At 34.0% G+C, this 26,656-nt stretch overlaps 1 protein-coding gene across 1 annotated transcript in view; it reads left to right on the forward strand.

Annotated features, from left to right (window-relative positions):
* The window catches only part of ADCY2 (adenylate cyclase 2), a 4,311,002-nt gene that overhangs the window by 3,762,383 nt on the left and 521,963 nt on the right, over positions 1-26,656 (forward strand). The window lies entirely within an intron of this gene.

Genomic DNA, 26,656 nt, shown 5'->3' on the forward strand with positions numbered 1-26,656 from the left:
TCCAGGTAACCTCAAATAATGGAATCAAAATAGATTGTATTGAAAAAGAACTGTGCAAACTGGGTCCAAACAAAGTACAGGGGAGACAGAATTAGTAATAATGACCTGAGAACACTTCAGCAAGAACTTATAGTACCATTATATCTATTATTTAATAGCTCATATAAATAGGGAGAGATTCCTCAAGATTGAAGACACATGCTTATTAAACCTGTCTTTAATGGAAAGGGGAGTAGGACAAACCCAGATACATACAGATCCTTAAGTCTACTTTCATGTTGTGGAAAAATAATGGAGAAGGTAATATTGTTTAAGTTATTGTCATAACTAGATAGGTTGGGAGTTGAAACCATATATCAGCATGCATATGTGGAAAGTAGATCTATTACCACCTATAACATGATGTTCTATAACAATCTAGTAACAGCTATGAATGAAAAATTGTGCTGTGATGTAATTTATATAGATTTAACTTCAGCATTTGATAGGGTCATACACAAAACACTGATCAGTAAATTAGAACAACTAGGTATTGCTGTATCTTGATAAGATGGATAGCTGCATGGCTTACAAATAGGACATGGCAAGTATCATACAGTGACTGGACAGGAGAAATTCTTGGTTACAGTCAGGGTGTCCAACAGTACCCTGTCCTAGGCCCTTACTTGTTTAGATTGTATCTTTCAAACCTAACCTTTTCATCTGAGGTGTTCTACATTCTACATGCAAATGACCTGAAACTGGGTATACTGATTATATGTTTTACAAATAAGGCATGTCTGCAAATGAACTTGACTAAATTGATCATTTGGGCACAGGAGAATAATATGATGATAACTACATCAACAACTAAGCATATGAGATTTGGTAGACATAAATTGAAAGGTGAATATTTAATACAGCACACAGTGATTGAAACTGTAGATTCATTTAAGGACCTGGGTATATGAATATATCCAGCTTTGAGTTTTTCTAATCATATCAACCATTTGGTTAATGATAGATATGGAACTATAGGTTATATAAAACAATTTATAAAGTCTAGAAAATGGGAAACAATAAAATCATTGTTTGTTAGTTACATTAGACCCAAACTTGAGTATAGAATAACAATATGGAAACCCTATCAGAAAACAAGCATGAGTAAACTGGAAAGAGTACAGTGGAAATATACCAAGTACATCCATGGATGCAAAAATTTAAGTTATTATGAAAGACTAAAATATCTGAACTTGTACAGTGTCTCTTAGATATTTAAGAGTAGATATTATTCAGGTATATAAGGCATTTAGAGACAACTCCCTCTAGGAATGTTTGAAATTATCAAAAATTAGTAGGTAGTAGAGAACCATCAGACAATATATGTAGAAGATTCTATAGGAATGAGAAGTGTACTAATTGGTTCTTTGACAGAATAGCTGATGCAGGGAACAGACTACTAAATTACATTAAAGCAAGTGCTAGCTTAGATATTTTTAAGAATAGCCTGGACACTTATTATGGGAACAAGTGTTTTGGTATATTGTCAGGCTAGAAGGGCATTAATGCCTGTGCTTGAAATATTTGTATGTATGTATGTATGTATGAATGTATGTAAGTACATATGCAAAACACAAGGATCTGGGCTTGTCTGCAAAACACTAGTTTGTGAGATTACTACTGTGAAATGGCTGTGCTTTTCTTAGAAAGGTTGAATTATCAGTGTGCAGGGGATTTCCCCTTTCCTCATGATGGTGTGACCTCATATTAGCATACATAAGCAGCAGGGATCTGAGGGCACAGAACACTAAACTATGGATAAAGAAGGAGCTTGTCTCACTTCATAAATGTTTTTGTAAGCTGTAAATGCTATTTGCTTTCAGCAGCAGCTGCTCAGTTGTGATTACAATTGTTTGAGTTGATCAGAAATTAGTTAATAGCTTGTCAAGGAGCCAAAAACATTACTGTGCTTTGTGCAACAAATCTAGACTGAATACAGCACGGAAATAGTTAAACATATCCATTTGACAGGTCGGTGACTCCTTCAAGCTCATCCTAGCAGTCAAAATTAGGGAAGCAACAAAATCTTGTATAACCACATTAGAAAAAGGAAAGGGTAAAAATGAGCAGTGCTACCCAATATCGAAAACAAACTAGCTGCTCCCCTTCCATGAAGCACTGCACTTAACTGTTTGACTTGCTGAGGTAACCATACATGACATCAAAAATACATAGCCATTTTTTTCCAATAAATATCTCTAGGTGGTTTCCCTGTGCTATGTGACATAACCTGGTATGCCTCCTACATACTGTAACAATTGTATCTCTCCATGGCTGTTTTATTGGGTGGTAGGGGTGACAATTCAAAAGCAGACTCATCATTGGACTACTGGAAAGGGTCATTATGGAGATGGTGCAGAACGTTAATGAGTGTCTGTTGCTTCTTAACATGAACCAGTAGGATTTTATGAGGAATGGGCCCTTTGTTTCTCAAAATGTTTAAGGTTTTTAATATGGTAACAGGAATGGACTCTATTCCTGAGTCAGGGTGCATTTAAACTTCACAAAATCATCAATGCTTGAGTCTTTTATATTTGCCAAGAGTGCCTCATCACCAGCAATCTGTATATCACTGCCTTCTTCTGAAGTTCATTTTGAGTTAAATGTTTCTGTAGCATATTTTAGTATGCTTGAAAGTTATTTTATTAGCCCTGTTGCTCCTACTACAGCTGTAACTATCTGACTGCTGTTATTCCATATTGCTCTAGTTTCTGCATGCATATCCTGGTATGCTCTGCCTTTTGTGACTTAAAGCATGTATAACACTATAGTAGCTACTTGCCTGTATTTCAGTGATTAATGTTTCTTTTTTTATGACTAATATATCTATTTTTCTTGATTTCACTTTCTTAACTGCTGCTATTGATGTTAAAATGATTCCATGTCTCAGAACTTCTTCATTTTGGTATTTTTGTGGTTCATCTTTTCACTGAATGAAGCATACCTATATACTGTGTTTGCATAATCCACATTGTAACAGCTTCACCATGTTGCTGTGTTCAGTATACAAGCCTTCAGCCCATGGTAGCCAGAACAAGATGAGTAACTGTTTCTAGTTCTGTATTACCGAACCTGCATTTGGCTGTAGCTCCCACATTTTCCATAGGCTTTATAAACAAATGTGTATGTAGTTTATTATCCTGAGCTATCATTATTAACCCTTCATCCCTTGGGTTAAATTCACCTCTCCTTAGCCATTTATTTGTCAAATATTGATCAAGATGTGGTTATTGTAGGAGTTTTCCATACCTTCCACTATAATTAGTGGGTTTTCTAGCTTTCTTTCCTTTTTTTGTGGTTATGGTCTTTATGTGCTTTCTTTTACTGCCACTCTCTGTTGCCACCTGACTTTCATCAACTTCTACTTTGATTTCCATTCCCACTCCTTTCCAAAATGCTTTTGCTAACCTAATAACAGTGTCAACTTAGACTTGTTTTCTTCATGATTTAGAACTTTTTTTGGATCTGATGGTGTCAGCAAATATGTATGCAGTCCCACAACTGCAGATCTGCATATATAGTCAATTTCTAGGATGCCCATACCACCTTCAGACTAAGAGATACATAATCTCGCTGTGCACTTGCTTTAAGTCAGTTTCTAGGATGCCCATACCACCTTCAGACTAAGAGATACATAATCTCGCTGTGCACTTGCTTTTAGTCAGTTTCTAGGATGCCCATACCACCTTCAGACTAAGAGATACATAATCTCGCTGTGCACTTGCTTTAAGTCAGTTTCTAGGATGCCCATACCACCTTCAGACTAAGAGATACATAATCTCGCTGTGCACTTGCTTTTACATATTATTTGATAAGCATGAAGCAGTTTTCTTGTCCAACAGATCCAAGGCATTTTGGGGTCAGTAATTCACACCAAAGCTGTAAGTTAGAACATGAAGAGCATGCCAATATACTGATATACAACCTAAAATGTATTCCTAAGTGTCAAGGCAATTTTCAACATTAGCGTTAGTCTCTACAATATTTCTTATTAAGCTTTGCTCTCATTTGTTAATGCTTTTTCATTAACCCTTCATCGGTTCCCAGGTATTTATACATTCCCTCTAGCTCATTTCTTAATACCACATTTTCTTGCAAGTTTGACACAAAAAACTATCAGGTTGCCAGACAAAGACAAAAAGATAAAGAAGATAGTCAGATACACTTCTTAAAGGATGCCAGCAACAACCTACTCACCAGTCCATAGGAGTACTTCCAGCAGCTTCAGAATGAAGAAAACAAGATAGAAGCTGCACTGCGTCAGACACAGCCTATGATGACAGATTAAGCGGAGCCCACCCTAGAAAAAGTAAGAACATCATAAGGAAAATGAAGCCAGGGTAGGCAGCATGCTCAGATGAGGCCACAGCAAATATCATGATTTTGGGTGAGAATGGGGAGAAATGTCTCCTGAGGGTCCTCACAGCAGTATGCAGAGAAAAGTATATCCCAGGTGACTGAGAATTAGCATACCAGTGTCAGTATTCAAGAGCAAAGGGGACATCTACAACTGTGTACAGAGGTATCAAACTCCTGTCACACAGTGTGAATGTTTTGGAAAGAGTGATTGATAACTGAATATCCCCATAGCAGAATTAAGATGGGAGATGAGCAGTTCAGATTTCAATCAGGATGTTGCAAAATCAACCCAGTATTTGTAGTGAGAAAGGTAGCAGAAAAGAGCCTAGAGATGAGGAAAAATTCCAACTAGGTATTCTAGGACTTGGAGAAAACATATGACAAGATCACAAGAAAGCTGGGCTAATTGTATTAACTACTAAACTCATTGGTTTTGTCAGTCTTCTAACACATTAACTACTACTCACTTCCTGTAGTATATTTCACTCATCTGTCTTAATATGTTTGTCAGTTTCTATTAAATCAAGTGTATCATTCCCTTCATGGATGAGTGTCCTCTATTCTCTTTTCCCCTCTCTTCCCCATGCTGTGCAATCAACCAAGTCTCCTGCCAAAAGATCCAATTTTTACTCTGTGGTATATCCTGTTTATAAGCGTCCTCTTCTGTCTGCTGCACCATTTCCTTGGGATTCATTGGCTCATCATTTTGAGATATTTTATGTATCAAAGTCTCCACATCAAACCCTTCAGTTATCAGTTGTTCTATCATTTAAATTTCTGTTTATTGCTTTTCTTCTGCACTAAATGTATTCCTTTCCAATACACTCTACATTTGTTTTCTTATTCTTTCCTTTGTAAAATGTAGCATGCCTGAATGTGTCTGACACTATGTATCTTTAGATTTAAATCATCTTCTTATCTGACTTGGAAACTGATACTGTGTTTGTATTTGTTTGAGTGCTCTATGCCATCGTTTTCAAGATATGGAGAACACCTTCTTTATTTTAAGTTTAGACTTTCCTAGTGGTCTAGAGTATTAACTGTTGTTGCATCCAATCAAAATATATAGAGCATTTTATATTCTGCTCTAATATGAATGGACACAGGACAAACGGACATCAACTTGAATTGTTGTGAAGTTTCAGTCAGATATTTATTTTACTTTATTTTATTTTTAGTATTTTTGTTCTGTTTTTAGCATTTTGACATTGTTTGAAAGATCCACAATATAGTTAAATGAAAATTATTTCTTGTTTTTCTTAACCCTGATTGAAAGTTTGCAGGGAAAATATATATTGGCTATGGCTTTTTTTAACCATTTGAGATGGAAACTTTTGCATTGCTTGTTTTGCTGCTGTAACGGAAAGTTAATGCTTACACCACAATAATATTGAGATTTTAAGTAGTATAACAGTATTAAAGGCTGTAAATAACAGGCAGATGCCAGCGACTTGTTCTGTTTAAGAACTAATACAGGCATAACTATAATACTGAATTTTATACTCTCCTTACTTAAACAGATTCTAATAAATAAACTTTAGTAGTTACGTTAGTAACTTGTTGAAATATAAATATTTGAAGGAATGTGCAGAATCTAAAGTATACATAAGATAAACTGATGAAAGAATTGTACTATGCAGGCAAGAGAACTGAGAAATTAAAAGGCATTTTAGCAGGTAAACTGGTGAATAATCCATTAGATTGTTACTGTAATAATGGAAAGGCACCAAGATCAATAAGTGATTTTGCTATAAACTTGGTTGAGGACATTAAAGATTCTAGTATTATTGAGATCATCTGAATGAATTCTACAAATCAGAGTAATAGAGGCATTATTCATAGTGTAACTGCACCTACTGGAATGTATTCCATGAATCATGAAACTAGTGGCACAGACGACTTAAATAAAGACAGGTGTGGATGTGAGGAAATTAATGTCACCAGTGTTAGTGATAATTCAGATGTTAATTTGAACAATTCAGACAACATAATTTATTCAGATAGTTCAATAAGGGTAAGCAATTGTGACATCAAGGTTCTTCCAAAAAAGAGGAAGAATAAGAGTAAATCATCATCCAAAAAAAAAAAAAAACATTAGGTGGATGTGGAAAAATCAAAAAAAAAAAGTGAGAAAAAACAAAATGTCACAAGTGTGGGAAATGTTAATTCAGTCAATTTCACCTGCAAAGTCAAGAAAACTGAAATCTTGAGGTTAGAAGATGAATATGACTCTTCAGATATTAATATATCATCAGAATTTGATATTCTTCAGAGACGTCTGGCAAGTGATGCTCCTGTGCAAGGAAATGATAATACTGGAAATTATATCTAGATTGATGAGGAACAAGCTAGAGTTAGAAAGTTAAAAAGTGGGAGATTTAGTTAGATTGAGTGAATCACTAGATATAAGTAATGCCCCCTTGGAGACATATATGAATTATGATGTGAATAAGATAACGACAGATGATCATGAGATTTTGATGTTGTTAGATTCTATGTGAAGTGGAGAGGGGTTTGTCACAGTTGAATAAAGACAGAATAATAGTACTGTCTCCTTCAGGATTAAAATTAGTAGATGTGGTGATGTTATTACCAAATTTACTTAATGGGAAAGTAAAATATAAGATAATATCTATACACACTGGTACCAATAATATGAATAATACTGCATTAAATTAAATGAATGTGTGTGTTTTGAATATCTTGAAACATATGGAAACAAAGACAGCTAATGTAGTATTGAGTGAGATATTTTTGTCACCATGATGGAAATGATTTCCTGTACACAAAGGGTCATCAAGTCATTTGGCTTAAACACTTATGCTCACTTTATAGAGTGAAGCTTACAACTAATTGGGATGATTATGCATATGATTTGAGAATGTTTTATAAAGACAATTTTCATTTAAGTCACTATGCAACTGAGTACATTGTAGATAAATTCTCAGAAATTGTTATATCGGTTTTAGAATTGAGAAAAGGGACCATAACACGATTAGAGGATCTCATTAACCTGTAAGAAAGTAATTTTGTAATGCTCAAAGTACTGGCATGAAGCATAGTTAACTAAGCATGGTGATCAGTTATGAAGACTATAAGTTGGTAGTGATTGTCAAGGAATAGAATTCAATAAATCTATGTTTTCTGGGATATCAAAAATATGAATGCCTAAGTAGGAATTTAAGAGGTGGGGGCCCTGATTCATGGATTCATTTCTTCAAGGTTAATATTTGATAACAACAAAATAGAAACTTTAGTTATAGATTTATTTGAAAATAAGGATAACACTTTGTTATTGCTCCCAGTATGGATATTGTAAGTCAGGGTCTATATCAGAACATCTAAGTATTAAAACTTCAAATGTTCTGATATCGAACACTATTCAGCGAACGCTAAGAATAGCGAAGCTGTAGAACAGCAAATTCTTTCCTCGGGAAAGAATTTGGTTGGCCGTTTCTGTGGCTTTGTTATTCTTAGAGCTGTGGTGGAAAGTTACGGGTTGGGTTCAAGTAAGTGTGCGATTGTTTTTATGTTAGGGTTAGCGGGTTAAGTGAGTTAGGGTTAGGGTGCGGGTTAGGCGTGTGTGCGATAGTGACAGACTTTAGGGTTAGGGGCGGTTTAAGTGAGTTTGGGTTAGGGCATGGGTTAGGTGAGTGTGCGATAGTGACGGATCTTAGGGTTAGGGTTTGGGTTAAGGTAAGTGGGTAGATAGTAGTGTATGTTTAGTTTAGTGCAGCGTTAAATGTAGGAATTTAAGTGTATGTGTGTGGTTGCTGTTTGTTTGATGTGCTTGTGTTGTGTGTATGTGTTTCGGAGCCATGGAAAAAATTCACTGTTCTGAATGTTCGATATTTTCATGTTTAGATGTTTTGCAGCCAATGAAATAGCGTTCGCTATTTTCATCTTTCCATAATGTGATATAAATGCGTAAGTCATATAGACTTCTTAAATCATTTGGATAACTGTCTTAATTTATCCTTATGGAGGACTTTAGCTAGCCTGATATTCACTGCAGAAATCTTTCTTTACAATGGTCATTTTTTCTCAAAATTTCTTAGATATTTTGAATTTCAATGACTTACACAAAATGGTAACAGCCAATACTCATAATGATAAAATATTATACTTCATTCTAACCAAGCAAAGAGAACATATTTCTAATGTGAATACTGGTCAATCTTTGGGTGGGTCAGACCACAATTCTCTTTGTTTCTCTGTGGAAAGGGCAGCACATTTACCTAAACTAAGAAAATATTATAACTATGGAAAAAATGATTATATAGAAATTAACATGGAAGAATGTGAAGATGATGGATACATTTGGTCATGGTTATTCAGTTTTGGAAGATATTTTAAGTAAGGAGTCAGAACTAACAGCTATGAATAAAGTTCAGAAAGACAATAAATGGCCTTATTGCAGGAGTAGTTCATTGTTAACACTTAGTAGGAAGAAAACGACAGTGTCTAAGTCTTATGACAATTTTCCCTCAAGGTTAAATAAAACAAACTTGAATAGTATAGGAAAGGAACTGAAACTTAAAATCAAGGCGGAAAGAATGAACTATGTGAAGAGACTGGCATTGGATATCAACAATAAAAAGGCATACTAATGGTATATTAACTCTTTTAAGAAAGCTAAAAGTACAATTACATGCTTTGAGATTAATGGAAATAAATAATAGAAGTGGGTGAGACAGGAAATTAATTTAATAAGTATTTTGCAACAGTGTGTGTAAGTAACATTAGTTCTGTTAATTCCTTACAACTGCAGGAAACATTTGATTATAAATGTCCAGTAATTTCTAAGGACTCAGTGATTAGATCACTTAAGAAATTAAATAAAAGAATTTCAAAAGGACTGGTTAGTATTACGTCTATTATAATTATTAATTTAGAGAAAGAGTTTATTTCCATATTAGTTGATATATTTAACTCACTTCTAGGTAAATGCATTGTTCTTCAGTCTTGAAATCCATCAAATATTACTCCAAAAGTAAAGTGTAGGAGAGAGGAGGTAAACAGCTAAAGGCCAGTAAGGCTGACCTCAATAATTGTTAAATGCTTTGAGAGATGTTTAGTTGAACTCATGGAACTGGAAAGGAAGAATATGAATCTGGTTGATATTTATCAACATGGATTTACTAGGGGGACATGTACTCAGACTAATCTTACTGAATTTTATGATTTCTTGACTTTTGCAAGAGATTTGGCATTAGGAGTTTTAGTTATATTTCTAGGTGTACATAAAGCTTTTCATGTATTACCTTATTCTAGAATATATTATACCCTACTCAAGGACAAATACAATCCTTATCTTATTAGTTAGATTATAACCTGTCTGGTAGGTAGATTACAATCAGTACTCATTAATGGATGATATTCAAACCCACTTCTAATGATTGAAAGAAAGCTTATTCTCTGTAACTAATTGTATTTTAGCATATTCTCTGCACATACTACAACCATCTTACTTTTATTATTGTCACCCTGTGGCTGTATTTTTACCCAAGCTACACTTGCAATTGCTCATTTCTGATCAGTGCACTATGCCAAATAAACAAATATATACATGCATGCATATCTATATCAACATTTGTATCTATATATCTATATCTAATAAAGCTAGATAGATATTAATAAATGCAGACATACACACAAAATATATAAATGAATGAATACATACATACATAAATTAGCATTTAACTTTGATAGCTTTCAATACGACTGAGCCAAAAATACAGCATAATTTTGTTACAACTATTAGTGTTAAGCCAAAACATTTAAACAAAGTACACAATGATTTAAAAGTGATTGTACTCAAGAATTGTAAAGTCTCATTTTACAGTTGTAAAAAATAATTGCAACCTGGACATCAAATATATCTACTACATTATAAGGTAGTCAAAGAAACATTTATATTGAAAAGTGTAGGCAGAATGCTGAAAATTTCCAAAGCTTTGAGAATGTAGTCGCCAAACTGACTACAACCTCATAACTTCTACAATCATAATTTGCTTTAGTCCATATTTTAAAGATGACATTTTATGAACAATAGCATAGTGGTATAAGAAATGCAGCATAGTAGGGAGTGCTGCACTCCTGAGTATGCAGTCCTTCAGATGAGATGTTAAACAAAGGCTCCATCTGCCTGAATTATTGGTAACTCGTGGATATAAAAGATTCCATGATACTTATTGAAAAGGAGTAGGAGGTTGCTTTATTAACTTGTTTATTCATTTTACACCATAACAAAAAACTTTTAATCAATTATTTAAATTCTCAATAGTTTTATATTTAAAATTATTGACTAGTTATCAACACAAAAGAAATTAACTAAACAATTATATTTATTGCATTCCTTTTTCCTTTATATTTACCCTCTATTCCCTACCCTTTCTTCAAAATCATTTTCTTATTTCAGCTAATACATCATCCCTTTTCTTTTTCCTTGCTATATAATAAATCCTTACATCTTTTGCCACATCACCCATATTGCCTCACATGATACTTTATCCTATTTATCAATATCACATGTCTTTACTTTATTATACTTCCCTTATACTATCATATAGATATTTGCACATTTAAATCCTTCCATCTGTATTAATTTTTTCCTATATTTAGTATTTGTACTGTCCAAAAACTATGTTTTGTTGTTTCTTCTTCATTACAACCAACACAGTTTCTTTCCCACATTACTTTATACTTCATATTCCATTGCAATGCTAACTTATCTAATAAAATTCATCACAAAAAATGCTCAGCTTCATAAAAATGTTTAAACTTTTTTTTAAATATCTGTTACTGCATTTCTCATCTTCTTTTAATTCTTTCCATGGGAAAAATTTCAAAATCATATTGGGAACATCCCATCTCATCGTAGGTATTTTTAGCGAATGCAAAGTAACGGAAGGCAGTTTGCCAAAACAGATTTCATTGACAGTGGAGATTGTCTGTCTCTCCATTATTGTGCAACCTTAGAGTTGGTATATATAATTGGGGGTGAGGTGGGGGGTGCAGGTGGATGCCCCCTGCAAAAATATATTTTTTAACGCTCACTAAAAGTGGTTTTGGCAACTGCTTTCAAGTTATTTGCATTTGACAAAACTACCTTCACAAAATCAACATGAATCCAATCATATTATACTATTCTTTTTAGCCATCAACATCACTTACTTTTAACTTCCACATTTACATTTTATTCTCATATTCTTTTTCTTATGTCCTGTCCTTCTTTCCTTTTCTTTTCCTTTTTTCTTCCCATACATTTTTAGATTTTGCATATATTATTACCTATCATTTACTTTTCTCTTTCATTTACCTTTTTTTATCTAAAAAAATACATAGATGCTAACCATGCCACAGGATATTTTAAGATCATACTACCTACTTATTATTCTTATTTTTTAATATGTTATCCCTTCTCTCACTGGGATCAGCCTCAAGTCCCAAATAAAACAAACAAAATAAATTAATATTTATTTATAAGAAGTAATGCTGGATTTACCCACACCCAGCCATAGGTTATTGCTATTATACAACAACATTATTTAAGAAAAATATATTTACTTTTTTAAAATAATGTCCTTGTATAATAGCGGTGTGCTGCTCTTCTGCATTTTCCCCGGTATCCTGGAGTTTTCTTGATGTGCTGCGCATGCATATGTTCCCACACTTATGTGGTACATCAGTGCTGTGTAAAGGAAGCAACAGAGAAAGGAATATCTCCATTGCTTTTTAGTTGTTGTTGTTGTTTTAATAAAAAAAATGAAATTGGCAGACTTTCATTGTGTGGGAGAGATGAGACTGAGAAAATATAAGGATAATCAGGTAAGTTTCTCTAGTTTTTGCATAACATACATGATTAGCCTTATATTTTTCTCTGTCCAGGTTTTGAAAGTTTATTTATTTATTTATTTATTTTTAAATAAAAAAGTAGAGTTTCTGTAGCATATATTAATAGAAGAAAGTTGGGACGACCAGACTTTTTTCCATTGGTATCAACTCAATTTGCAATGGGCAGACTGGTTGGGCTGACCAATCAACATGCTCATTTTTGAATGTTAATAGCCAGTCATTGTATAATAGCTATTTTTCCATTTGAGTGGAGCACACAGTACGCACACCTAAATATATATATATATATATATATATATATATATATATATATATATATATATATATAAGTTGAAAACGCATTTGGTCGAAACTGACTTCACTAAGCACACTTGACTGAAAGCTCATTTGGTTGAAAGTAATATAAGGCCTTTTCCCCACTGTAGTGTGATCCTGGAGTTAGAATATAAAGTAAGGGTGGTGTGGGGGGGCACAGCCCCCCACATTGGTGGTTGGGGGATGTAGCCTCCCACCTATTTTAGATGTTTTAAACCATAGACATGTATATTGACAAGTGCAATGAACAACTCTTTCCACAAGACAATATAAACTCCAACTATGTGGGGGGCTGTGCCCCCCACACCCCCCTTACTTTATATTCTAACTCCAGGATCACACTACAGTGGGGAAAATGCCTTATATTACTTTTGACAAAATGAGTTTCGACCAAATGAGTTTTCAGTGAAGTGAGCTTTCAGTGAAGTGTGGTTAGTGAAGTCAGTTTCGACCAAATGTGTTTCCAGCCAAACAACAAAGACCCATATGTATATATATATATATATATAGAGAGAGAGAGAGAGAGATTTTTTTTCCAGTATATGTACTATTTATCTTAATACATAAGTATTCAACATTTATGTTTTTTTTTCTGAGATGATAAAAAATTTCTAGTAAGTCAACTTTTTTTATATTTGTTCCAGTGTCTCTCTCCATTGACCTGGACCTTTCACACTCACCAATTTCACGACCATTTTTTTATTTCATTTCTTGTGAAATATATTCCATTTATTTTTTGTCAGACCAAATCCCTTACATTTCATTTTATTTATCTTTTCAGTCTTTATTACAATCTCACTTTTTATTTGAACTTCATCTGCATATGTGATACAGATTGGTAATTTAACTTTCCTTCCATCTCCCATCTTGCTTCTCGCATTTCAGAAATGCATATCTGTACTCCTGCTGTCATTGCTAATACAAATAACCACATAATTATTAGGCATCCCTGTTTTACTCCTCTCTTAATCCTTATTTTCCATCCATCAATCCACCCATTTGTCATAACATGCACCCATGAATTTTCATAATATGCTTTTATTACAGTAATATTTTTATCCTATGCACTATGCCTCTAAAATCATCCACGTTGCTTTATTACTTACTTCAACAAAGGCTTTATCCTCATCACATGCTATTAGTCTTACTTCTTTATTTTCTTTCATTATCATCTCTACTAATTCTTTATTTATAATTAACATTTTTTCACCTCTCTTCCTTTTATACCCTAGACCCCCTTCTCATACTACCTCAGCCAATATTTTGTCCATCCCTTTTTTTGTAATATTTTCATAAATAATTTATAGTCAGTTTCCCTAGCATTATAGGCCTCAAACTTTTATATATTTTCTTTCATGCTTTTTCCATATAAATGTTAACACCTTACCACATATGTCTTCTTCCAATATACCTCATGTCATGACTTCTGTTTTATCTTTATTTCCTTTTAATATTCACAGCCTATACCATCCAAAGCTGGTGCTGATTCATTCTTACCTTATTTTGTTATACCAGCTTCCAAAAATGTCTTTACTTTTCAGACATTCTTTTTCACTTTGCATTCCATTTGCCCACCCACGTTGCTTTAGGTTCAGTGCTAACTTTACCCCCCTCTCACCCCCTAAAGAGCCCATCTCTATACTGGAAGAATGCAAAGTTCCTGTAATCACAGCTGCACAGGTAAAAACCACACTCTCCAAAGCCAAGAACACAGCATCCATGGGACCAGACAACACCCCAGGTTGTGTTCTACACGAACTACAGAACAAACTGGCACCTCACCTAAGTACCATGTTCAATCATAGCCACACCTCAGGCTTTGTGCCTGCTGAATGGTGCACAGCAACGGTTATCCCACTCCACAAGGGAGGAGCCACCATGGACCCCGGGAACTACCACCCCATTAGCATGATGAGCCTGGTCTGCAAGGCCATGGAACGTATCATCATGGAACTTATAAACAAAGACATTGGTAATCTCCAAACTCTGGATCCCACCCAGTTTGGGTTTGTAAATGGCAGATCGTGTCTCCTAAACCTGATAGACTTCTTTGAAGCAGTCACCAAAGCCATAGACAAGGGTAAGGTGGTTCACACAGCCTATCTAGATCTTGCCAAGGCTTTTGACACCATCCCCCACTCTGGAATTATAGATAAACTCACTAAACTAGGTATAAATCCCCATGTCACAAGATGTGTTGCCAACTGGCTCACTGACAGAACCCACACTATGAAAGTAGCAGACTCCAAATCCGACTTCAGACCAGTGACAAGTGGAGTACCACAGGGTTCAGTCCTGGGTCCTCTCCTGTTTGGTATCTACTTCTCTGAAGTACAGGCTAACACAGAAGGTCTTTGGCTAACGAAGTTCACAGATGACTGCAAACTAGGAGCCATAATCAAAACTCCTAACGATGTGGACATCCTACACTGAGACAGATGCCTGGTGTCAAAACATAGGTCATATACATTTTTAATATTTTAAATAGATTATGGTACATATATTAATCTAGTATAGGTATATTTCCTCTACATACACCTGTTCTTTATGTATGTGAAAGTAACATACAATATGTTTTTAATATGTTCAAAGGCTTTACTTTTCTTAATCTATTTAATTTTATATTATTTTTTCGGTTACGAATTGTCTGTTTTTAGAGGTTGGTTATTTTCAAAGAATTTAGAACGAACATATAGTTACAATGTATTGTATCACTTTAAAGAATTGAGAACGGACTACAGCTACAATGTATTGTATCATTGAGATTTGTGGTATTTAAATGACAGGAAATGACGATACTCTTGCTTGAAAAAGTTTGGCATAGCCAAACAAAAGCGCTTATCACAACTGCTCGTTTGTATTGTGAGTTTTATATCAACAAGTATTGCTTTTACTTTGCTACAATTTGACTTGGGATTAATAAATATTTCTTCAGCCTGTTTGGATTGTGTTTTTTGTACTTGGTTTACTAGTGCTCTCGTTGTCTTGGCGTGTTTTTCTGAGCTACATGGATTCGGCTGAGGCAGAGACTGAAGCAACATAGAGAACATGTTTGGGAATTTAACCTTACTTATTCAGAAATTAACGGACAGACTTGACCGATTAGAACAACGAAGCCTGTCTCAATGTTCTAATCTTTCTCTTCATTCCAACCCTTTTACAGACATTCATGAACCGAATGTCAATGGTCAACAGAATACTAGCCTTCCTACGGCATCAATAATTGAAGCAAGTGGAACTGATGTTCACTTTAGAGAACAACCAAATAGATCTTCGGATATTTTTCCAGAAAGGAAAAATGAGCTTTCTTCATGGCTAAACAATGACAGTGGTTTTGAACATACTACAAACAGTAATTCAGGTATGCCCAAGACTTATCATGAAAAACGGTCTGAATTAGACCATGTTTTAATAAAATTCAAAAAGCTACAAATGGATAACAACTATTTTTCTGAATGTTTAAAGAAAAAAGTGGTCCCTAAAGGTTTACGCATTTGGCGTTTTCCAACTGGCCTCGTAGCTAATTCACCACTTCATTTTGGTTTAATTCAGCTCTTTGATAAATTTGGGGTTGATAACATGAATTTGGTTATTAGTGATAATATCAAAATAATAGAAACTTTGTCAAAGAAAGCAAATGCACTGGACATTATAGTAAAAAATGATTCAGCTTTCACTACTAATGATTTTGACTATCAACACATTTTCAAATCAATAGATGAAAAAATAAAATCTATCAAAGAAAGGAAACTTAAAAAGCTCACTAGAGATGTTAATGCTTATGCCAAGGGCATGGCCTCCCCCCCCCCAATTTCGCAACAATGGGATTTTAAAACAACTAACATAAATAACAGGAATGACACCCATTCTAATTTGAACAATAGTACGGAAGATATTGAAGCAGAAATAAATGATGATTTTTTTATAAGCAAGTGCATTTCCTCCCCTCAGGAGGTCAGAACGGCTACAACAACGTCAACAGATGGCTCAGTATCCCAATCAATCAGGAGGTTGGGAGTCTTGAATCAACCGTACATGCGAGGAACTTTTTCCAGGGGGAGGAACAATTACTACAGGGGCCAGTGGAGAGGACACAAATGATTGTGTCTGAAGCATTACCATGTCCTAAAATTTACACTAACAAAATGAATGACTTTAAAGTCTACAATTATTCTGATTACGAGTTTGATAACTGTATATGTAAATTGTTATCGAGAGGGCTTACTTTTATACCTAATAGGAAGATGAATGTTGTTGATTCTATTATAGATTTAAAAATGTTTGTACGGAAATTAAATTTAAGTCTATTATTTCAGAATACTGAACATATTATCAATCCTTTATACATTTCTAGTTCATATAATCCCCCATTACATCCAACTTTGGAGATATTCGAAATAATTTGTGAACTAGATCTTTGTGCACTTGACACTTCTGGTACAAAAAACAAAAAATACAATTTAACTAAGTTTGAGAGTAATAATTTAAATATGTTAATGGGAACAAAGGAAGTTAGACTTATTGAGCCAGATAAGGGTGGGGGTATGACTATATTCAATGTGAATAATTACAATGAAGGAATGGAAATTATACTAAACAGTAACACTTGCACTAAGAGCTCCATTAATGAATTAAATGGAGCTTATAGACGCATTAGGGGCATTTTGTATGATTTGTTTATCGATGGAGACATAAATATCGATGAATTTAATTTCATGAATGTAGTTTACCCCAGGACTCCAGCCATGTTTGGAGTCTCAAAAATACATAAAGATTTAATAAGACCACCTTTTAGACCTATCGTAGATGCACAGGGTTCTATTACTAATCCTATTGCAACATTTTTAGATAATAAATTGAAAACAATTATAAAGGGTGATGAGTATTTATGTAAAGATTCCTGGGATTTTTTATCTGTGATTGGAATGGCTAATTATAGTGATTACATTTTTATTACTATCAACGTTAAAGACTTGTATTCTGTAATACCGCATGAGTTAGGTATTGACTGGGTAAATTCTTATTTATTGAGAAAAGGAATAGCACAAAACAGCATCAATTTATATGATCCACTTTTTGATATAATTCTGAAGAATAATTTTATATTATTTAATAACAATTTATACCTACAGAGAGAAGGTGTAGCTATGGGGTCTCCTTGTGGAGGCCTCTATGCAAATATAGTAATGTGTGTGTGGGAGGAAAAATACATTTTTGAATCCCCCTTTTTTAGTTTGTGTAAAATTTACTTGCGATTCTTGGATGACTTATTTATTTTGTGGAGTAGTGAAGAAGAAATAATAGATGAATTTTTAATATACATAAACACGACCACTCCTTTTTTTTAAAATTCACAGCAGTAAAGAATAAAAATAGCATATCTTACTTAGATTTTATTTTACAAAAAGACTATAATAATTAAACTTATAGATCTAAAATATTCCGAAAGGAAACATACAGTATTAATTTTCTGCATTTCGATAGCTGTCATCCCTACACACAAAAGAAAGCCGTTCTTAAAGGGAAGTTCGTTAGAGCAGCAAGAATGGTTAGTAATAGGGATGACTTCATATCTGAATGCTTTTGTCTAAGTGAGATGTTTAAATGCAGAGGTTATCCGGTTCAGATGATAGATAATATCATGAATGAAGTAATAATAAAACGCGATAGAGGTAATTTCAAACCTCTAATTAATCACATTCCTACTGAAGAAATTGATCCATTATCAACAAATATTGGGTTTGATGAGTCACATAATTTACGTGGCTGGGAAGTGAATTTAAACACAGCGTGTCCTAATAACAATTTAAGTAATATTATGAATAGAAACAAGAACACTACTGCTAAAAATTTTAACAAGAGTTTCATTACTACATTTAACACCGACAGTCATCTTATACGAGATATTCTTATGAAGAACTGGAATTTATTAACTGCTGATTTTTCATTACATGACTATTTTAATTATATTCCATCAATAGTATATAAAAAGGGAAGGAATTTAAAAAAGTGCTTAGAAAGTTCACAAACATTTAGACATGGTAAAATGCACAAATGTGGTAGGTGTAAATATTGTTATGTTTTAGAAACTATTTCTGTAATTATTAATGGAGTTGACCTTAGAATTAAGGGGAGATTTAATTGCAATACTGAAAAAATTGTATATTGCGCTATATGTTCCATCTGTTCCAATTTTTATATAGGAAAAACTGAAAGAAAATTAAAGGATCGCATGGGTGAACATGTTCGAGCTATACGTGATGGCATTGAAACAAATGCTTTAGCAAAACATGTTCGCGCACATACATCACATTCATTCAAATTTATTATTTTGGATACTTTACAATTGGATACAAGGGGAGGAGCATGGCAATCATTGTTAGAAAAAATGGAATTGCAATGGCAAATTAGACTTAATGCTCATAATTGGCCAGGACTTAATAGTGCTATTTCCATTGGAAGTATTTTAAGATTAAAAGCTTTAGAAAGATAATTTACATTTTAATAGAATTTATATTTATTCATTCACATACATATATATTTATTTATACTACTATACATTTTGGGGTTGTGTTATAAAACAATAAAATTATAATATTACAAAATCATAAAAATGTAGATATTTATGTGAGTACAATATTTATTTATTTTTTACACATACAGGTACATATTCAAAAGAATATTTCAATATTTAAAGTATTTGAAATGAAATATAATAGATTAATATGAATTATACACACAATATTATTTATTATATACAAAACATTTTCAATACAGTTAATGTTGCTTGTTCGTACATTTACATGTGCATTCATTTAATGTACTGTACGTGATTTGGTATTTTATGACCGCAAATTTTTTATTTACATAGTATATTTATTTTGGTTAAAAACTATAAAAAGGTCATATACATTTTTAATATTTTAAATAGATTATGGTACATATATTAATCTAGTATAGGTATATTTCCTCTACATACACCTGTTCTTTATGTAGGGGAATGTAACATACAATATGTTTTTAATATGTTCAAAGGCTTTACTTTTCTTAATCTGTTTCATTTTATATTATTTTTTCGGTTACGAATTGTCTGTTTTTAGAGGTTGGTTATTTTCAAAGAATTTAGAACGAACATATAGTTGCAATGTATTGTATCACTTTAAAGAATTGAGAACGGACTACAGCTACAATGTATTGTATCATTGAGATTTGTGGTATTTAAATGACAGGAAATGACGATACTCTTGCTTGAAAAAGTTTGGCATAGCCAAACGAAAGCGCTTATCACAACTGCTCGTTTGTATTGTGAGTTTTATATCAACAAATATTGCTTTTACTTTGCTACAATTTGCTACAATTTGACTTGGGATTAATAAATATTTCTTCAGCCTGTTCGGATTGTGTTTTTCGCATTTAAAATACAACCTGGCATGCCATCCAGTCCCATAGAGGCTGTGTTTTTGGCCTTGAAGAGATCATTAATGATTTGCTCTTTGGAGATACAAGGTGAGGGAGTTGTAGAGGGAATGCTTTTTGTAATGTTTGGAGGGGACGGGGGGGGGAGTAAAATTTTCATCAAGCCTGTCAGCTAATAAGTTAGCTATTTTTGCAAGATCAGTGTGTGTGATGCTGTTCGCATCTAGTTCAGCACACGTCTGGGTCCTACCTTTTAGATTATGGATATAGCTTAAGAATACCTTATGATTAGCCTTAACTATGGTTGCTATTTTTTTTTTCAAAGTTGCCCTTAGGGGATTTTACAATTGTCTTATTTGTTTGTTCAAGCAGACAAGAGTGTTCTTCCAGTGTCGGCGCCGCTCTTTTTTATTCTTAGACAGCAACGTCTTCCTCTTGTTGTATAATGTATTAACGCTAGATGTCCACAAGGGAGGCTTGTTTTTTTCTTGAGGCTCTTGCTTTGATCCTATCAGGTACAGCTGTGTCAATACATTTGTATAAGTGTTTGTATAGGGCATTTGTGTATACCTTAGTATAGTTATCAATGCCATCTGTGGGAGCAGTAGCTTGGAAATAATTTATGCCTTCACTTAGTAGGATATAATTAGCTTTGTTGAAATTTTTAGCAAGATTTCACCTAAGAAGGGTTCAGGTGTTATAGCTACTTCAGATGTGACTGATTTGTGACAGATTTAACCAGTGAGGGTCCTATACCTGAAGTGATGCAATGTTCACCTGTGTTAGTGAGAATCAGGTCAAGAATTTTTGTGCCCATTGTGGGGTTGCATACTATTTGTTCTAGGGCATTAGTGTTAACAAAGTCCAGGAACCTTTGTGTGAGCATGTTGGTACTCGTATAAGTTTCTCAGTCAATGGAGGGATTATTAAAATCACCCATGATTTGAGTGTTTGGTTGTAATTTGATTGACTCAAGTAGGTCCAAATAACCAGCGTGAGTATCTTAGTTCATTAAAGGGGGCCTATAGCTAACGATGACTTGAAGGGGGTTCTTACCCACAGTTATTTGAACTTGGAGTAAGTCCATGGAGTTTTCCTGTCTAACTAGTCTAGAGGCGTATTTATCTTTGATGAAGATAGATACTCCTCCTCCTTTGGTACTCACATGTTCATTTTGTTCATTAAAGGGGGCCTATAGCTAACGATGACTTGAAGGGGGTTCTTAGCCACAGTTATTTGAACTTGGAGTAAGTCCATGGAGTTTTCCTGTCTAACTAGTCTAGAAGTGTATTTATCTTTGATGAAGATAGATACTCCTCCTCCTTTGGTACTCACATGTTCATTTTGTGTAATGAAAGTGTGGAAGGCATTGTAGCCTTGCAAGGTTGGGTTACTCTCTGTGGCCCTGAACCAAGTTTCTGTGACTGCACAGATGTCATCCGGGGAAAGGAATGCTTCCTGAGAGTGCCGCTTCTGATTTAAAATCCTAGCATTTAGCAGCATAACCTTTAATTTATTTGAGAGTGATATTTTCACGTTGGAAATTTTGTTCTTGAGACCTTGCCTGAAAAAGGCACTATGGGGAGGCAAGTGCCTTAGCCAGTAATGACCAAAAGCCTACAGATGACAGGTGAAGACCATCTCTGGCAAAGCAGTGTGGCCTTACTTTTTCTGTATTTTTTCACATATCTGTGTCCCTTATTTTGTCACTTCTTTGTTCTATTTCTTTTTCATAAGTCTATAAAATGTCTTTAAATTTCATCTCATCTCTTTTTTTATTCTTGTATCCTCTTCTAAATATTATATTTATAGTTATGTTTTACATTACCTATCACTGTGTCTGATGTTCATAAAATGGTGTCATTGTCATATAACCTTTTTATACTATTTCTTTCTCTGTTATTATTTCTTCCACCCTTTTGAACACATCAGTTAATCTCGTTATCCCTGTACCCTCATTTATTTTTTATCTGCCTTTTCCTGTCCAAGCCCATACTGCTCAATGATCTGAAAACTCTGTCATCTGCTCTTTTGGTCTGATCTTTAGAATAAGCTATATAATCAATTTCAGTCTTAAATATTCCCCTTTCATATGTCCAGTCTGTATTCTTTCCTACTTTTACATTTCTACATTTTATTAATTATCTTAACATCTTGATATCTTTTTTCTTTCTGAAGGTTACAGTTAAAATCTCCTGCCATCACTACTGACATATTCACTAACACAATTCTTTTTTTTTTTAATTTCTTCACATGACTGTTTTCACTCCATCATATTACTATATGCATAAATCACTATTAATCTTATACATTTTTGTCTCATTCTCCTATCAAATCCCTTTCTGATACCACTGTTGTTGTACCTGGAATTCTTATTTCTTTATTATTTATAAGAATTCCTGTTTTAGAACATGTCTCATTTCCCACTGAACAAACAACCCCCCCCATACAAACAAGCCCCCCCCCCATCCTGCTTGCATTCTTTTCCTTTTTTCTTCTTTGTTATAGCTGTTATGCAGCAAGGAAAAAGCATCCATTTTTATTCTTTACACCATTTCATCACTACCAAACATGTCATTTCTAATGTTATTCACATTTAATGCTAAAATTCCTATATCATCCTTTCCCTTTTCGTAAGCGTTTTACTTCCAGATCTTATTTTTGTTTTCTTCTCCTAAGTATCCAATCAACTGATTTTCATTATCTTGTACTTGTTCCTCTCCTATCTCCATTTCTGCATCTTCTTCCACTTCACTTTCTAAAACTGCAAATCTGTTTTCTTCCTGTATATTAATAACCTCATTTTGAACTATTTCTTCTCTAATTACCTCTTCATTCTCTAAGCTTTCTAATGTAACCTCCTCCCCATACCACGTTCTCTTTCACTACCTTCTCTAGTAATATTTTCTTCTGTTTGTCTTTCTTCTGAGCTTTACTATTCATCTATTCTTTCCTTTTCTAATATAGGACAGTTAAACCGGAAGCGACAAATTCTGTCCCTTTTCTTCAAACCAGCTTATATTTTATAATATATCTCCCTGCTTCACACACTGACCACACCTTCATTTGTCACAGTCTTGTACTAAATGATTTTCGTCCCAAAAAATAACATTCATTAGTTTGGCCATAGTAGCAAACAAATTCTTCCTTATCATTCGCATTTGGAACATGTTGAATTTTCCAGTCTTTTATATCCATTGTTACCCGCACTTCCCAACCCCCAGTAGATGCATTTTTTCATTACAATTATTTTTTAACTTCATGTACTTTACCACAAAGCAAAAATAAAAAAAAATAATTCATACTGTTCACATATCAAGTCCTAAATTGCTTATGTATTGTCTTTTATAGTGTAGTCCCAAGCTCTGAAATAGTTTATCCACGGTGCTATTGTATTTATTTTTCAGTTTCTGTCATACATTTTTCAAGCAAATTAAAGCTCACAGATATCACTTGACAAATTAAATAATGATCTTCTGTCATTAATGCCAAACCCTAGAGGCAAAATAGTGCTGTCCTGTCATTGTTTTTACATTTTATTCTTACCACTGGACGTCTTTTATGTGGCTGCTGAAAAACTTAAAATCTTTGTCTCTAATTTCCTTCTTCCATTCTTCTTTACCTTATTCTGTCTGCATAAGTTCTTCTTTCTTTTAATGAAAAACCCCGTAGCAAAGGTAAATCCTTAAAACTGGCTATATTACCAGCCGAGAATACCTCCAATGTTTCCTGTACACCAGCTGCTACTTCTGTTTCCAGCTTGTCAGTTTCTTAATCCTGTAATACTCTATCCACCATAGCACACCATTGTGTTTCATCTTCTTCCTTTGGCACACCATTGTGTTTCATCTTCTTCCTTTGGCACACCATTGTGTTTCATCTTCTTCCTTTGGCACACCATTGTGTTTCATCTTCTTGCTTTGGCACACCATTGTGTTTCATCTTCTTCCTTTGGCACACCATTGTGTTTCATCTTCTTCCTTAGGCACACCATTGTGTTTCATCTTCTTCCTTTGGCACACCATTGTGTTTCATCTTCTTCCTTTGGCACACCATTGTGTTTCATCTTCTTCCTTAGGCACGCCATTGTGTTTCATCTTCTTCCTTTGGCACACCATTGTGTTTCATCTTCTTCCTTTGGCACACCATTGTGTTTCATCTTCTTCCTTTGGCTATGCACTTTTGTCTCCAGTCCTCTAATTTCCAACTCTATAACTATTGTTTATATTCTTCTCCTTCCTTCTGTAAATTTGCTCCTCTCTCTACCTCTGCTGTACTCTCCTCCATCTTATAATTTCCAGAACAAAAGTAGCTGTCCTCCAGCACCATTTAGAGCTCCAAAGAGTGTTTCACTTCCTCTCTTCTAAAAGAATAGTGGAAGTTACACATTTCCCCTAACCAGTATGAATACCAACTCAGGTCTCCTCTGAAAGAGGCCAGTAGCCGAGTAGATCTAACTCAATCAACAAATATATAAATAAATAAAAATCTCAGACTTTATAATAAAGATATATGACAGAAGCTGTGTTGGTCTATCTTTACAGCTTTTTTTAGGTAGTATTACTATTCTAGTATGTTTTATTCATAGTGACAATTTAACTTAATTCCAAGTGGTATTATATAAATATACCACTACAGTGGCAAGGTGTCCCTATCACAACACTGACAACTCATTTCACTGAAACCCAAATGGTCGAACCCATTCCACTGAAAACTCATTTCACTAAAAAGTGTAAAAGTATATAACATAGTTTATAAAGCATGTGATGGTATCACTTCTTGTCACAGTGGTCATTAGGGAAGTGAGTCTAGCACTTTAAGGGTGAATTGCAATGGTCAGCATGATGTACCCCCAGATATGCAGATGTCCATGTTTGCTACTGAGCACTGATTCGCTGTGTGTCATGCTTTTTCTTTTCTCCATTTCTCTTTATTCTCTTTGCCTACCTGATTCTCCTGGACAGTTCTTTCTATTAATCCCTGCAATTTCTATTTCTGTTATTCTGGGTGTCACTTGTAGTGGGCCCAATTATATTTTCTGTTCATCATCTGTTTTTGTAGATATATCCAACCACATCACAGAATGGTTCAAGATATGACTTTCTTTCAACCTTGCAGTGTTTTGCCTGCTTTCTGTCTATGGCATGCATAAAAAAGTAGTCTATCGTACTGCCTTGCATCTTTTCCTCCTGGAGAAGACATATGGTACTTCATATTTATGACACTGTGTCCAGAAATCCACCTAGCCTTTATTTATTCCCCACCTTTTTTTCCTACTCTGTTAGATGGATAGATGACAAACTAATTTCATTAATAAACAGCACCTCTTTGTGTAAAGTGCATTCCGCTGTTGTCACCACTTTTGTTCATCTGGACCAAAGCCTTCATTCCTCTGTCCACATTGTCTTCCACAGATATGGATAAACAAAAAAGATCACAAAGTATCTTACTCAGGCTATGATTTCTTATTTACATTTAGCTGATTACCTATGCAAATTCTCAAGTATTGGCTCTAAGACATATTATGAAAGCAGTGAAAGCATGCATTAAATAAGGATAAAGGAGAAAAAAGAAGCAATAATTCTCCTACCACTATCATGAGTGTTTTCCTTTGTCACACCTTCATGCAAAGATAAAGCAATGCTAATAGCATGCAGGCAAATTAATATGTATTGATACCTCTCTGACAGCTGCTTTGTTAAGGAGCTGTGTAGGCCCCCATTCATCTATAAATAGAAAAAAATAAATAAAATTATGTGAGGACTATAACATACAAAGTAAAAATATATATGTGTGTATATATATATATATATATATATATATATATATATATATATATATATATATATATATATATACATACATACATATATTTATATATATATATATATATATATATATATATATATATATATACGTGTTTAGTTGGAAGAAGTCACAAAACAGAACAAATTTCTAATATTACATGCTAATATATTATAAAATGTAATATGGCATAAACATTTACATTAAACTGTATTTATAGGCACTATAATAGTGTGAGTTTTTTTTTTCATGCCTTTGTTTGTGTTTATGGCACTAAGCAGCTATGTTTGCTGACTGCTTTTAATGCCCGTTTTGCCTGCTGCCAGTCATGTAGAAATATTGGATGTATACCTGTGGTCTAATCAATACTGTCCCTTGGAACTTTAGCTATGTTCATTGTGAGATTCCTTTTCTGCTCTTCAGCTAGTGAATACTCTTTCTTGCCTCTGCATATGACTGCCTATCATTCACCCTGATTTTCCTTGGTGCATTTTGTCAGCTTCTGTCTTCATAGGCATGGCACCTTCCCTGCATTGGATTGCCTCCATTGGTGACTCACCTTGTTCTAGATGTTTATGCCTCTCTCTGCAGTCTCATCACACATCACTTTCATTCCACTTTGCTTAAAATGTGGTCTTCAATGACATTGAAATTAGACTTGGAAATGTTCTTACCTGCTTTAGTTATGGTAAACTGAAGGAGAATACAGCATTTAATAACACTATTGAAATATTTCAACATAACATTGTCATTGAAATATTCTAATGTGTTGATAAAAGTACATGGCTACAGATCTTTACTGTTTAATAGGTATGAAGACATTTTGCATTTTTCCAAAATATTTCTCTCTAAAAAGCTAAGAAAT

This window comes from Protopterus annectens, chromosome 3.part0, assembly GCF_019279795.1.
Source record: "Protopterus annectens isolate FY-2018-M chromosome 3.part0, PAN1.0, whole genome shotgun sequence".
Taxonomy (NCBI): Eukaryota; Metazoa; Chordata; order Ceratodontiformes; family Protopteridae; genus Protopterus; species Protopterus annectens.